We start from the raw sequence: 14,923 nt of genomic DNA on the forward strand, positions 1-14,923 counted from the left end.
AGGGCTTGGTCGCATTTGAGAGGTGGAATCACTGGCCAACGTGGGGTCTATAGTGGGCGGGGACATGCAATAACTGCAGTTTATCTTAATAGCATCAGAGGAACTCACAGAAGAACTCGAGCCATAGATGTAACATTTCCCCGCAGTCAGGAACAGGAAAATTTGATAGTAGGATTAATTCGGGACTTTGGTAAAGTGCAGAATGTTTCCTCGATTACAGCTTGTTTACCTTTACCACAGGCAGCCGGGGAGCCGATACCGTGGGGAATCATCCCAGTAAAAACTTTACCCAGGGCATTCGTGGATTTTACTTGGAGTTGTAAATTGATACCAAAGGAGTATGTAGAAAAGAAGGAAGGATGCCAATTAATTAGGAATATGTTGGAAAAAGATTGCCAGCAAATGCCAGGCTACTATGCGTGGGTTAGTAAAATGAACAAATGCATTGTGGAAGGACCAATAAGGGAACCCTGTAATAAGGTTTGGATGCAGGTAAAACGCACAAGAAATGAAGAAGTATGTCAAAACATTACGCAATCACAGTCTTTAGAAGACGATTGGGGAGCAATTTGGGGACCAAGTTTATTAGAGACATATAGTTACCTAGGAACTGTGAATTGGTGCATTGAATGGATAGGAAATAAGAACCAGACTTATACTAGAGTATTAACAACAGAGACAGCTCAGAGGACATCAACTGGGACAACAGAGACGGAATTGTTCACGAGTTATTACTTGTGATACTCCAGAAGCAGAAATAGGTTTGGTACCAGTAAGAGTGTTACTCAAGTGGGGATGTGAATGTAGAGGGTACAATCATACAATTAGGGGAGAGATGGCCGGTAACAAACAAGTAGATTGCAAAACTACCACTATCAGAAGCCCTGGTAACTTGGTCTGGGTAATGGGACATGGGAAATGGACCACTCATATACCGATCGATGGGATGGTAACTCAAATAACTTTAGGAGTTCCTACCTTATGTCCATTCTGGAAACAATCTAAACTTAATAAACAAGAAATACAGGCCAGGCAAAGGAGAGACATAGGAGATGAAATTATTGAAGAAAATGAGTGGCATGAACCGTCAGGGGGAGTAAAATTCGGATGGGCACTAGAATCTTTATTTGCACCTATCTCCACATATCGAAATAGGGAAATGTTGTATAGACTCCTGGGACAGACCGAAAGATTAGCAGCAGCCACCAAGAAGGGATTTAAAGATTTAAATTCACAATTACAGGCAACCACTCGGATGACATTGCAAAACCGGATGGCATTAGATATGCTGTTACTAAGAGAGCATGGAGTTTGTGGATATCTGCATGGGAAGACAGATCATTGCTGTATTCATATCCCAAATGTGACAAAGGAAGTAGAAAAAGATATAGATCAATTGGAGAATATTGAATCTAAAACTAGGGAAATAGCAAAAGATGCGGAATATAACTGGATTGGAGCAATATTTAGCTCTCTAGGGATCCAGGTCTCTGGTTGGATATCCTCAATTGTTCAATATGCAATAATATTGTTGATATTAATTGGAGTTGTGTATGGAGTTTACAGATGTCTTCTAGGAGTAATCACCAGAGAAGGAATTCATACCCGGAGAATAATGAAGGCTATGACCAGGAACGGACAACCGGCTGGGAACACACCGCCTCCTTCGTGCTTAGAGACGGTTACATGAAGAATGGAGGGAAGAAGTTGAGCATCCTTGCAGAAGATTGAAGGATGCTCAAAAGGGGGGAGTTGTTAGCATATACATATACATTTAATAGTTAGTGGTAGTAATGCTAAGGCTGCAGTTTGTAGCTAGTGCAAGGTAGGCCCTGGGAACTAAGCCAGGGAATGTGCTGAGCTACAGAATAATGAGTTAAGGGCCAGTGGGGCGAAGAAGGACCAACTGGTTATTTATAGGAACAGTAGGGAATTTACTGATGAAGTACAATAAACAGGTGTGGGATTAATCTATAGTTCTAGTTTAGACAAGCATGTAGGATTTATAACCGTTAGAAAGGTATCTTATTGTCTTAACTTAGGCAGGCGTGCAAGAGTTATAACCTTTAGAAATGTTATGTCGAAAATGACTGCTGCCTTTGATGTGAAGTATGTGGACCATAGCATGTAGCCATGGTGAAGCAAGATTTGTAAAAGGGTATAAAACTGTGTAAGATTCACTAAGGGGTTGGGACTTTGACTTTGGACGCTAGTCCTCAGGTCCCCGGGCCCTGAATAAAGCACCGCACAAAACAACTTTGTTGATTTGTGTTTTACTCTTTGGGATCGGGCAGCAGTGTCATAATGGTTCCTTGTTTCTCTTGGGCCCCATGCTGTCACAATTCATCCCTGGCCCTTTTACGCCCCCTGGTGTCAAATGGGATCCTGGGATTATTAGCCTCCATTGGTTCACAATGGATCCTTGCATCTCTTAACCCCTGTGGTGTCAGAATGCATCCCATGCCCTTTTAGGCCACTTGATGTCACAATGAATAATTTCATTCTTGGCCTCCATGGTGGCATAATTGTACCAGGTTTTACTTGGGCCCCATGCTTTCGCAATTCATCCCTGGCCCTTTTAGGCCCATTGGTGTCAAAAGGGATCATTAGATTGTTAGCCTGCATTGGGTCACAATGGTTCCTTGCTTCTCTTAACCTCTGTGGTGTCACAATGCATCCCATGCCCTTTTAGGCCACTTGATGTCACAATGAACCATTTGATTCTTGGCCTTCATGGTGTCATAATGGTTCCTTGCTTCCATAGGTCCCCATGCTGTCAGAGTCCATCCGTGGCCCTTTTGCGCCCCCTGGTGTCACAAGGGATTCTTAGATTGTTAGCCTGCATTGGGTCACAATGGTTCCTTGGTTCTCTTAACCCCTGTGGTGTCACAATGCATCCCATGCCCTTTTAGGCCACTTGATGTCACAATGAATTATTTGATTCTTGGCCTCCATGTTGGCGTATTTGTACCAGGTTTTCATTGGGCCCCATGCTTTCACAATACATCCCTGCCACTTTTAGGCCCATTGGTGTCAAAAGGGATTATTAGATTGTTAGCCTCCATTGGGTCACAATGGATCCTAGCCTCTCTTAACCCCTGTGCTGTCACAATGCATCCCATGACCTTTTCGGCCACTTGATGTAACAATGAATTATTTGATTCTTGGCCTCCACGGTGGCATAATAGATCCTTGCTTCTATTGGTCCCCGTGCTGTAACAATCCATCCCTGGCCCTTTTTATACCCCCTGGTGCCACAAGGGATCATTAGATTGTTAGCCTGCATTGGGTCACAATGATTCCTTGCTTCTCTTAACCTCTGTGGTGTCACATAGCATCCCATGCCCTTTTAGGCCACTTGATGTCACAATGAATCATTTGATTCCTGGCTTCCATGGTGTCATAATGCTTCCTTGTTTCTATTGGGCTCCATGCTGTCACAATACATCCCTGCCCCTTTTAGGCCCATTGGTGTCAAAAGGGATTCTTAGATTGTTAGCCTGCATTGGGTCACAATGGTTCCTTGCTTCTCTTAACCCCTGTGGTGTCACAATGCATCCCATGCCCTTTTAGGCCACTTGATGTCACAATGAATCATTTGATTCTTGGCCTCCATGGTGGCATAATTGTACCAGGTTTTACTTGGGCCCCATGCTGTCGCAATTCATCCCTGGCCCATTTAGGACCATTGGTGTCACAAGGGATCATTAGATTGTTAGCCTGCATTGGGTCACAATGGTTCCTTGCTTCTCTTAACGCCTGTGCTGTCACAATGAATCCCATGCCCTTTTCGGCCACTTGATGTCACAATGAATCATTTGATTCTTGGCCTTCAGGGTGTCATAATGGTTCCTTGTTTCTATTGGGCCCCATGCTGTCACAATCCTTCCCTGGCCCTATTCCCACCCCTGGTGTCAAATGGGATCCTGGGATTATTAGCCTCCATTGGGTCACAATGGATCCTTGCTTCTCTTAACCCCTGTGCTGTCACAATGCATCCCATGCCCTTTTAGGCCACTTGATGTCACAATGAACCATTTGATTCTTGGCCTCCATGGTGGCATAATAGATCCTTGCTTCTATTGGTCCCCGTGCTGTAACAATCGATCCCTGCCACTTTTAGGCCCATTGGTGTCACTAGGGATCATTAGATTGTTAGCCTGCAATGGGTCACAATGGTTCCTTGCTTCTCTTAACCTCTGTGCTGTCACAATGCATTCCAAGCCCTTTTAGGCCACTTGATGTCACAATGAACCATTTGATTCTTGGCCTCCATGGTGGCATAATAGATCCTTGCTTCTATTGGTCCCCGTGCTGTAACAATCGATCCCTGCCACTTTTAGGCCCATTGGTGTCACTAGGGATCATTAGATTGTTAGCCTGCATTGTGTGACAATGGTTCCTTGCTTCTCTTAACCTCTGTGGTGTCACAATGCATCCCATGCCCTTTTAGGCCACTTGATGTCACAATGAACCATTTGATTCTTGGCCTTCATGGTGTCATAATGGTTCCTTGCTTCCATAGGTCCCCATGCTGTCAGAGTCCATACGTGGCCCTTTTGCGCCCCCTGGTGTCACAAGGGATTCTTAGATTGTTAGCCTACATTGGGTCACAATGGTTCCTTGCTTCTCTTAACCCCTGTGGTGTCACAATGCATCCCATGCCCTTTTAGGCCACTTGATGTCACAATGAATCATTTGATTCTTGGCCTCCATGGTGGCATAATTGTACCAGGTTTTCATTGGGCCCCATGCTTTCACAAATCATCCCTGCCCCTTTTAGGCCCATTGGTGTCACAAGGGATCATTAGATTGTTAGCCTGCATTGGGTCACAATGGTTCCTTGCTTCTCTTAACCCCTGTGGTGTCACAATGCATCCCATGCCCTTTTAGGCCACTTGATGTCACAATGAATCATTTGATTCTTGGCCTTCATGGTGTCATAATGGTTCCTTGTTTCTATTGGTCCCCATGCTGTCACAATTCATCCCTGGCCCTTTTACGCCCCCTGGTGTCAAATGGGATCCTGGGATTATTAGCCTCCATTGGGTCACAATGGATCCTTGCTTCTCTTAACCTCTGTGGTGTCACAATGCATTCCAAGCCCTTTTAGGCCACTTGATGTCACAATGAATTATTTGATTCTTGGCCTCCATGGTGTGATAATGGTTCCTTGATTCTAATCGGCCCCATGCTGTCACAATTCATCCCTGCCCCTTTTACGGCCCCTGGTGTCAAAAGGGATTCTTAGATTGTTAGCCTGCATTGGATCACAATGGTTCCTTGCTTCTCTTAACCCCTGTGCTGTCACAATGCATCCCATGCCCTTTTAGGCCACTTGATGTCACAATGAATCATTTGATTCTTGGCCTCCATGGTGGCATAATAGATCCTTGCTTCTATTGGTCCCCGTGCTGTAACAATCCATCCCTGGCCCTTTTTATACCCCCTGGTGCCGCAACGGATGATTAGATTGTTAGCCTGCATTGGGTCTCAATGGTTCCTTTCTTCTCTTAACCTCTGTGGTGTCACAATGCATCCCATGCCCTTTTCGGCCACTTGATGTCACAATGAACCATTTGATTCTTGGCCTTCATGGTGTCATAATGGTTCCTTGCTTCTATAGCTCCCCATGCTGTCAGAGTTCATCCGTGGTCCTTTTGCGCCCCCTGGTGTCAAAAGGGATTCTTAGATTGTTAGCCTTCATTGGGTCACAATGGTTCCTTGCTTCTCTTAACCCCTGTGGTGTCACAATGCATCCCATGCCCTTTTAGGCCACTTGATGTCACAATGAATCATTTGATTCTTGGCCTCCATGGTGGCGTAATTGTACGAGGATTCTATTGGGCCCCATGCTTTCACAATACATCCCTGCCCCTTTTAGGCCCATTCATGTCACAAGGGATCATTAGATTGTTAGCCTACATTGGGTCACAATGGATCCATGCTTCTCTTAACCTCTGTGGTGTCACAATGCATCCCATGCCCTTTTAGGCCACTTGATGTCACAATGAATCATTTGATTCTTGGCCTCCATGGTGTCATAATGCTTCCTTGTTTCTATTGGGCTCCATGCTGTCACAATTCATCCCTGGACCTTTTACGCCCCCTGGTGTCAAATGGGATTCTTAGATTGTTAGCCTGCATTGGGTCACAATGGTTCCTTGCTTCTCTTAACCTCTGTGCTGTCACAATGCATCCCATGCCCTTTTAGGCCACTTGATGTCACAATGAATCATTTGATTCTTGGCCTCCATGGTGGCATAATAGATCCTTGCTTCTATTGGTCCCCGTGTTGTAACAATTCATCCCTGCCTCTTTTAGGCCCATTGGTGTCACAAGGGATCATTAGATTGTTAGCCTGCATTGGGTCACAATGGTTCCTTGCTTCTCTTAACCTCTGTGGTGTCACAATGCATCCCATGCCCTTTTAGGCCACTTGATGTCACAATGAATCATTTGATTCTTGGCCTCCATGGTGGCATAATAGATCCTTGCTTCTATTGGTCCCCGTGCTGTAACAATCCATCCCTGGCCCTTTTTATACCCCCCGGTGCCACAAGGGATCATTAGATTGTTAGCCTGCATTGGGTCACAATGGTTCCTTGCTTCTCTTAACCTCTGTGCTGTCACAATGCATTCCAAGCCCTTTTAGGCAACTTGATGTCACAATGAATCATTTGATTCTTGGCCTCCACGGTGGCATAATAGATCCTTGCTTCTATTGGTCCCCGTGCTGTAACAATCCATCCCTGGCCCTTTTTATACACCCTGGTGCCACAAGGGATCATTAGATTGTTAGCCTGCATTGGGTCACAATGGTTCCTTGCTTCTCTTAACCTCTGTGGTGTCACAATGCATTCCAAGCCCTTTTAGGCCACTTGGTCTTACAATGAACCATTTGATTCTTGGCCTTCATGGTGTCATAATTGTTCCTGGCTTCTATAGGTCCCCATGCTGTCAGAGTTCATCCATGGTCCTTTTGCGCTCCCTGGTGTCAAAAGGGATTCTTAGATTGTTAGCCTACATTGGGTCACAATGGTTCCTTGTTTCTCTTAACCCCTGTGGTGTCACAATGCATCCCATGCCCTTTTAGGCCACTTGATGTCACAATGAATCATTTGATTCTTGGCCTCCATGGTGGCGTAATTGTACCAGGTTTTCATTGGGCCCCATGCTTTCACAATACATCCCTGCCCCTTTTAGGCCCATTGGTGTCAAAAGGGATCATTAGATTGTTAGCCTACTTTGGGTCACAATGGTTCCTTGCTTCTCTTAACCTCTGTGCTGTCACAATGCATCCCATGCCCTTTTAGGCCACTTGATGTCACAATGAATCATTTGATTCTTGGCCTCCACGGTGGCATAATAGATCCTTGCTTCTATTGGTCCCCGTGCTATAACAATCCATCCCTGGCCCTTTTTATACCCCCTGGTGCCACAACGGATCATTAGATTGTTAGCCTGCATTGTGTGACAATGGTTCCTTGCTTCTCTTAACCTCTGTGGTGTCACAATGCATCCCATGCCCTTTTAGGCCACTTGATGTCACAATGAATTATTTGATTCTTGGCCTCCATGGTGGCATAATAGATCCTTGCTTCTGTTGGTCCCCGTGCTGTAACAATCCATCCCAGCCCCTTTTAGGCCCATTGGTGTCACAAGGGATCATTAGATTGTTAGCCTGCATTGGGTCACAATGGTTCCTTGTTTCTCTTAACCTCTGTGCTGTCACAATGCATTCCAAGCCCTTTTAGGCCACTTGATGTCACAATGAACCATTTGATTCTTGGCCTTCATGGTGTCATAATGGTTCCTTGCTTCTATAGGTCCCCATGCTGTCAGAGTTCATCCGTGGTCCTTTTGCGCCCCCTGGTGTCAAAAGGGATTCTTAGATTGTTAGCCTACATTGGGTCACAATGGTTCCTTGCTTCTCTTAACCCCTGTGGTGTCACAATGCATCCCATGCCCTTTTAGGCCACTTGATGTCACAATGAATCATTTGATTCTTGGCCTCCATGGTGGCGTAATTGTACCAGGATTTCATTGGGTCCCATGCTTTCACAATACATCCCTGCCCCTTTTAGGCCCATTGGTGTCAAAAGGGATTATTAGATTGTTAGCCTCCATTGGGTCACAATGGATCCTTGCCTCTCTTAACCCCTGTGCTGTCACAATGCATCCCATGCCCTTTTAGGCCACTTGATGTCACAATGAATCATTTGATTCTTGGCCTCCACGGTGGCATAATAGATCCTTGCTTCTATTGGTCCCCGTGCTGTAACAATCCATCCCTGGCCCTTTTTATACCCCCTGGTGCCACAAGGGATCATTAGATTGTTAGCCTGCATTGGGTCACAATGATTCCTTGCTTCTCTTAACCTCTGTGGTGTCACAATGCATCCCATGCCCTTTTAGGCCACTTGATGTCACAATGAATCATTTGATTCTTGGCCTCCATGGTGTCATAATGCTTCCTTGTTTCTATTGGGCTCCATGCTGTCACAATTCATCCCTGGACCTTTTACGCCCCCTGGTGTCAAATGGGATTCTTAGATTGTTAGCCTGCATTGGGTCACAATGGTTCCTTGCTTCTCTTAACCCCTGTGGTGTCACAATGCATCCCATGCCCTTTTAGGCCACTTGATGTCACAATGAATCATTTGATTCTTGGCCTCCATGGTGTCATAATGCTTCCTTGTTTCTATTGGGCCCCATGCTGTCACAATTCATCCCTGGCCCTATTCCCCCCCCTGGTGTCAAATGGGATCCTGGGATTATTAGCCTCCATTGGGTCACAATGGATCCTTGCTTCTCTTAACCCCTGTGCTGTCACAATGCATCCCATGCCCTTTTAGGCCACTTGATGTCACAATGAACCATTTGATTCTTGGCCTTCATGGTGTCATAATGGTTCCTTGCTTCTATAGGTCCCCATGCTGTCAGAGTTCATCCGTGGTCCTTTTGCGACCCCTGGTGTCAAAAGGGATTCTTAGATTGTTAGGCAGCATTGGATCACAATGGTTCCTTGCTTCTCTTAACCCCTGTGGTGTCACAATGCATCCCATGCCCTTTTAGGCCACTTGATGTCACAATGAATCATTTGATTCTTGGCCTCCATGGTGGCGTAATTGTACCAGGTTTTCATTGGGCCCCATGCTTTCACAATACATCCCTGCCCCTTTTAGGCCCATTGGTGTCAAAAGGGATCATTAGATTGTTAGCCTCCATTGGGTCACAATGGATCCTTGCTTCTCTTAACGCCTGTGCTGTCACAATGCATCCCATGCCCTTTTAGGCCACTTGATGTCACAATGAATTATTTGATTCTTGGCCTCCATGGTGGCATAATAGATCCTTGCTTCTATTGGTCCCCGTGCTGTAACAATCCATCCCTGGCCCTTTTAGGCCCATTGGTGTCAAAAGGGATCATTAGATTGTTAGCCTGCAATGGGTCACAATGGTTCCTTGCTTCTCTTAACCTCTGTGGTGTCACAATGCATCCCATGCCCTTTTAGGCCACTTGATGTCACAATGAATCATTTGATTCTTGGCCTCCATGGTGTCATAATGGTTCCTTGTTTCTATTGGGCCCCATGCTGTCACAATTCATCCCTGGCCCTTTTAATACCCCCTGGTGCCACAAGGGATCATTAGATTGTTAGCCTGCATTGGGTCACAATGGTTCCTTGCTTCTCTTAACCCCTGTGCTGTCACAATGCATCCCATGCCCTTTTAGGCCACTTGATGTCACAATGAATCATTTGATTCTTGGCCTCCACGGTGGCATAATAGATCCTTGCTTCTATTGGTCCCCGTGCTGTAACAATCCATCCCTGGCCCTTTTTATACCCCCTGGTGCCACAAGGGATCATTAGATTGTTAGCCTGCATTGGGTCACAAGGGTTCCTTGCTTCTCTTAACCTCTGTGCTGTCACAATGCATTCCAAGCCCTTTTAGGCCACTTGATGTCACAATGAACCATTTGATTCTTGGCCTTCATGGTGTCATAATGGTTCCTTGCTTCTATAGGTCCCCATGCTGTCAGAGTTCATCCGTGGTCCTTTTCCGCCCCCTGGTGTCAAAAGGGATTCTTAGATTGTTAGCCTGCATTGGGTTACAATGGTTCCTTGCTTCTCTTAACCCCTGTGGTGTCACAATGCATCCCATGCCCTTTTAGGCCACTTGATGTCACAATGAATCATTTGATTCTTGGCCTCCATGGTGGCATAATAGATCCTTGCTTCTATTGGTCCCCGTGCTGTAACAATCCATCCCTGGCCCTTTTAGGCCCATTGGTGTCAAAAGGGATCATTAGATTGTTAGCCTGCAATGGGTCACAATGGTTCCTTGCTTCTCTTAACCTCTGTGGTGTCACAATGCATCCCATGCCCTTTTAGGCCACTTGATGTCACAATGAATCATTTGATTCTTGGCCTCCATGGTGTCATAATGGTTCCTTGTTTCTATTGGGCCCCATGCTGTCACAATTCATCCCTGGCCCTTTTAATACCCCCTGGTGCCACAAGGGATCATTAGATTGTTAGCCTGCATTGGGTCACAATGGTTCCTTGCTTCTCTTAACCCCTGTGCTGTCACAATGCATCCCATGCCCTTTTAGGCCACTTGATGTCACAATGAATCATTTGATTCTTGGCCTCCACGGTGGCATAATAGATCCTTGCTTCTATTGGTCCCCGTGCTGTAACAATCCATCCCTGGCCCTTTTTATACCCCCTGGTGCCACAAGGGATCATTAGATTGTTAGCCTGCATTGGGTCACAAGGGTTCCTTGCTTCTCTTAACCTCTGTGGTGTCACAATGCATCCCATGCCCTTTTAGGCCACTTGGTCTTACAATGAACCATTTGATTCTTGGCCTTCATGGTGTCATAATGGTTCCTTGCTTCTATAGGTCCCCATGCTGTCAGAGTTCATCCGTGGTCCTTTTGCGCCCCCTGGTGTCAAAAGGGATTCTTAGATTGTTAGCCTACATTGGGTCACAATGGATCCTTGCTTCTCTTAACCCCTGTGGTGTCACAATGCATCCCATGCCCTTTTAGGCCACTTGATGTCACAATGAATCATTTGATTCTTGGCCTCCATGGTGGCGTAATTGTACCAGGTTTTCATTGGGCCCCATACTTTCACAATACATCCCTGCCCCTTTTAGGCCCATTGGTGTAAAAAGGGATCATTAGATTGTTAGCCTCCATTGGGTCACAATGGATCCTTGCTTCTCTTAACCTCTGTGGTGTCACAATGCATCCCATGCCCTTTTAGGCCACTTGATGTCACAATGAATCATTTGATTCTTGGCCTCCACGGTGGCATAGTAGATCCTTGCTTCTATTGGTCCCCGTGCTGTAACAATCCATCCCTGGCCCTTTTTATACCCCCTGGTGCCACAAGGGATCATTAGATTGTTAGCCTGCATTGGGTCACAATGATTCCTTGCTTCTCTTAACCTCTGTGGTGTCACAATGCATCCCATGCCCTTTTAGGCCACTTGATGTCACAATGAATCATTTGATTCTTGGCCTCCATGGTGGCATAATAGATCCTTGCTTCTATTGGTCCCCGTGTTGTAACAATTCATCCCTGCCACTTTTAGGCCCATTGGTGTCACAAGGGATCATTAGATTGTTAGCCTGCATTGGGTCACAATGGTTCCTTGCTTCTCTTAACCTCTGTGGTGTCACAATGCATCCCATGCCCTTTTAGGCCACTTGATGTCACAATGAATCATTTGATTCTTGGCCTCCATGGTGGCATAATGCTTCCTTGTTTCTATTGGGCTCCATGCTGTCACAATTCATCCCTGGACCTTTTACGCCCCCTGGTGTCAAATGGGATTCTTAGATTGTTAGCCTGCATTGGGTCACAATGGTTCCTTGCTTCTCTTAACCCCTGTGGTGTCACAATGCATCCCATGCCCTTTTAGGCCACTTGATGTCACAATGAATCATTTGATTCTTGGCCTCCATGGTGTCATAATGCTTCCTTGTTTCTATTGGGCCCCATGCTGTCACAATTCATCCCTGGCCCTATTCCCCCCCCCGGTGTCAAATGGGATCCTGGGATTATTAGCCTCCATTGGGTCACAATGGATCCTTGCTTCTCTTAACCCCTGTGCTGTCACAATGCATCCCATGCCCTTTTAGGCCACTTGATGTCACAATGAACCATTTGATTCTTGGCCTTCATGGTGTCATAATGGTTCCTTGCTTCTATAGGTCCCCATGCTGTCAGAGTTCATCCGTGGTCCTTTTGCGCCCCCTGGTGTCAAAAGCGATTCTTAGATTGTTAGCCTGCATTGGGTCGCAATGGTTCCTTGCTTCTCTTAACCCCTGTGGTGTCACAATGCATCCCATGCCCTTTTAGGCCACTTGATGTCACAATGAATCATTTGATTCTTGGCCTCCATGGTGTCATAATGGTTCCTTGTTTCTATTGGGCCCCATGCTGTCACAATTCATCCCTGGCCCTATTCCCCCCCCTGGTGTCAAATGGGATCCTGGGATTATTAGCCTCCATTGGGTCACAATGGATCCTTGCTTCTCTTAACCCCTGTGCTGTCACAATGCATCCCATGCCCTTTTAGGCCACTTGATGTCACAATGAACCATTTGATTCTTGGCCTTCATGGTGTCATAATGGTTCCTTGCTTCTAGAGGTCCCCATGCTGTCAGAGTTCATCCGTGGTCCTTTTGCGCCCCCTGGTGTCAAAAGGGATTCTTAGATTGTTAGGCAGCATTGGATCACAATGGTTCCTTGCTTCTCTTAACCCCTGTGGTGTCACAATGCATCCCATGCCCTTTTAGGCCACTTGATGTCACAATGAATCATTTGATTCTTGCCCTCCACGGTGGCATAATAGATCCTTGCTTCTATTGGTCCCCGTGCTGTAACAATCCATCCCTGGCCCTTTTTATACCCCCTGGTGCCACAAGGGATCATTAGATTGTTAGCCTGCATTGGGTCACAAGGGTTCATTGCTTCTCTTAACCTCTGTGGTGTCACAATGCATCCCATGCCCTTTTAGGCCACTTGGTCTTACAATGAACCATTTGATTCTTGGCCTTCATGGTGTCATAATGGTTCCTTGCTTCTATAGCTCCCCATGCTGTCAGAGTTCATCCGTGGTCCTTTTGCGCCCCCTGGTGTCAAAAGGGATTCTTAGATTGTTAGCCTACATTGGGTCACAATGGTTCCTTGCTTCTCTTAACCCCTGTGGTGTCACAATGCATCCCATGCCCTTTTAGGCCACTTGATGTCACAATGAATCATTTGATTCTTGGCCTCCATGGTGGCGTAATTGTACCAGGTTTTCATTGGGCCCCATACTTTCACAATACATCCCTGCCCCTTTTAGGCCCATTGGTGTAAAAAGGGATCATTAGATTGTTAGCCTCCATTGGGTCACAATGGATCCTTGCTTCTCTTAACCTCTGTGGTGTCACAATGCATCCCATGCCCTTTTAGGCCACTTGATGTCACAATGAATCATTTGATTCTTGGCCTCCACGGTGGCATAGTAGATCCTTGCTTCTATTGGTCCCCGTGCTGTAACAATCCATCCCTGGCCCTTTTTATACCCCCTGGTGCCACAAGGGATCATTAGATTGTTAGCCTGCATTGGGTCACAATGATTCCTTGCTTCTCTTAACCTCTGTGGTGTCACAATGCATCCCATGCCCTTTTAGGCCACTTGATGTCACAATGAATCATTTGATTCTTGGCCTCCATGGTGGCATAATAGATCCTTGCTTCTATTGGTCCCCGTGTTGTAACAATTCATCCCTGCCACTTTTAGGCCCATTGGTGTCACAAGGGATCATTAGATTGTTAGCCTGCATTGGGTCACAATGGTTCCTTGCTTCTCTTAACCTCTGTGCTGTCACAATGCATCCCATGCCCTTTTAGGCCACTTGATGTCACAATGAATCATTTGATTCTTGGCCTCCATGGTGTCATAATGCTTCCTTGTTTCTATTGGGCTCCATGCTGTCACAATTCATCCCTGGACCTTTTACGCCCCCTGGTGTCAAATGGGATTCTTAGATTGTTAGCCTGCATTGGGTCACAATGGTTCCTTGCTTCTCTTAACCCCTGTGGTGTCACAATGCATCCCATGCCCTTTTAGGCCACTTGATGTCACAATGAATCATTTGATTCTTGGCCTCCATGGTGTCATAATGGTTCCTTGTTTCTATTGGGCCCCATGCTGTCACAATTCATCCCTGGCCCTATTCCCCCCCCCGGTGTCAAATGGGATCCTGGGATTATTAGCCTCCATTGGGTCACAATGGATCCTTGCTTCTCTTAACCCCTGTGCTGTCACAATGCATCCCATGCCCTTTTAGGCCACTTGATGTCACAATGAACCATTTGATTCTTGGCCTTCATGGTGTCATAATGGTTCCTTGCTTCTATAGGTCCCCATGCTGTCAGAGTTCATCCGTGGTCCTTTTGCGCCCCCTGGTGTCAAAAGGGATTCTTAGATTGTTAGCCTGCATTGGGTCGCAATGGTTCCTTGCTTCTCTTAACCCCTGTGGTGTCACAATGCATCCCATGCCCTTTTAGGCCACTTGATGTCACAATGAATCATTTGATTCTTGGCCTCCATGGTGTCATAATGGTTCCTTGTTTCTATTGGGCCCCATGCTGTCACAATTCATCCCTGGCCCTATTCCCCCCCCTGGTGTCAAATGGGATCCTGGGATTATTAGCCTCCATTGGGTCACAATGGATCCTTGCTTCTCTTAACCCCTGTGCTGTCACAATGCATCCCATGCCCTTTTAGGCCACTTGATGTCACAATGAACCATTTGATTCTTGGCCTTCATGGTGTCATAATGGTTCCTTGCTTCTATAGCTCCCCATGCTGTCAGAGTTCATCCGTGGTCCTTTTGCGCCCCCTG

This window comes from Cinclus cinclus, unplaced genomic scaffold (assembly GCF_963662255.1).
Source record: "Cinclus cinclus unplaced genomic scaffold, bCinCin1.1 SCAFFOLD_102, whole genome shotgun sequence".
Classification (NCBI taxonomy): Eukaryota; Metazoa; Chordata; class Aves; order Passeriformes; family Cinclidae; genus Cinclus; species Cinclus cinclus.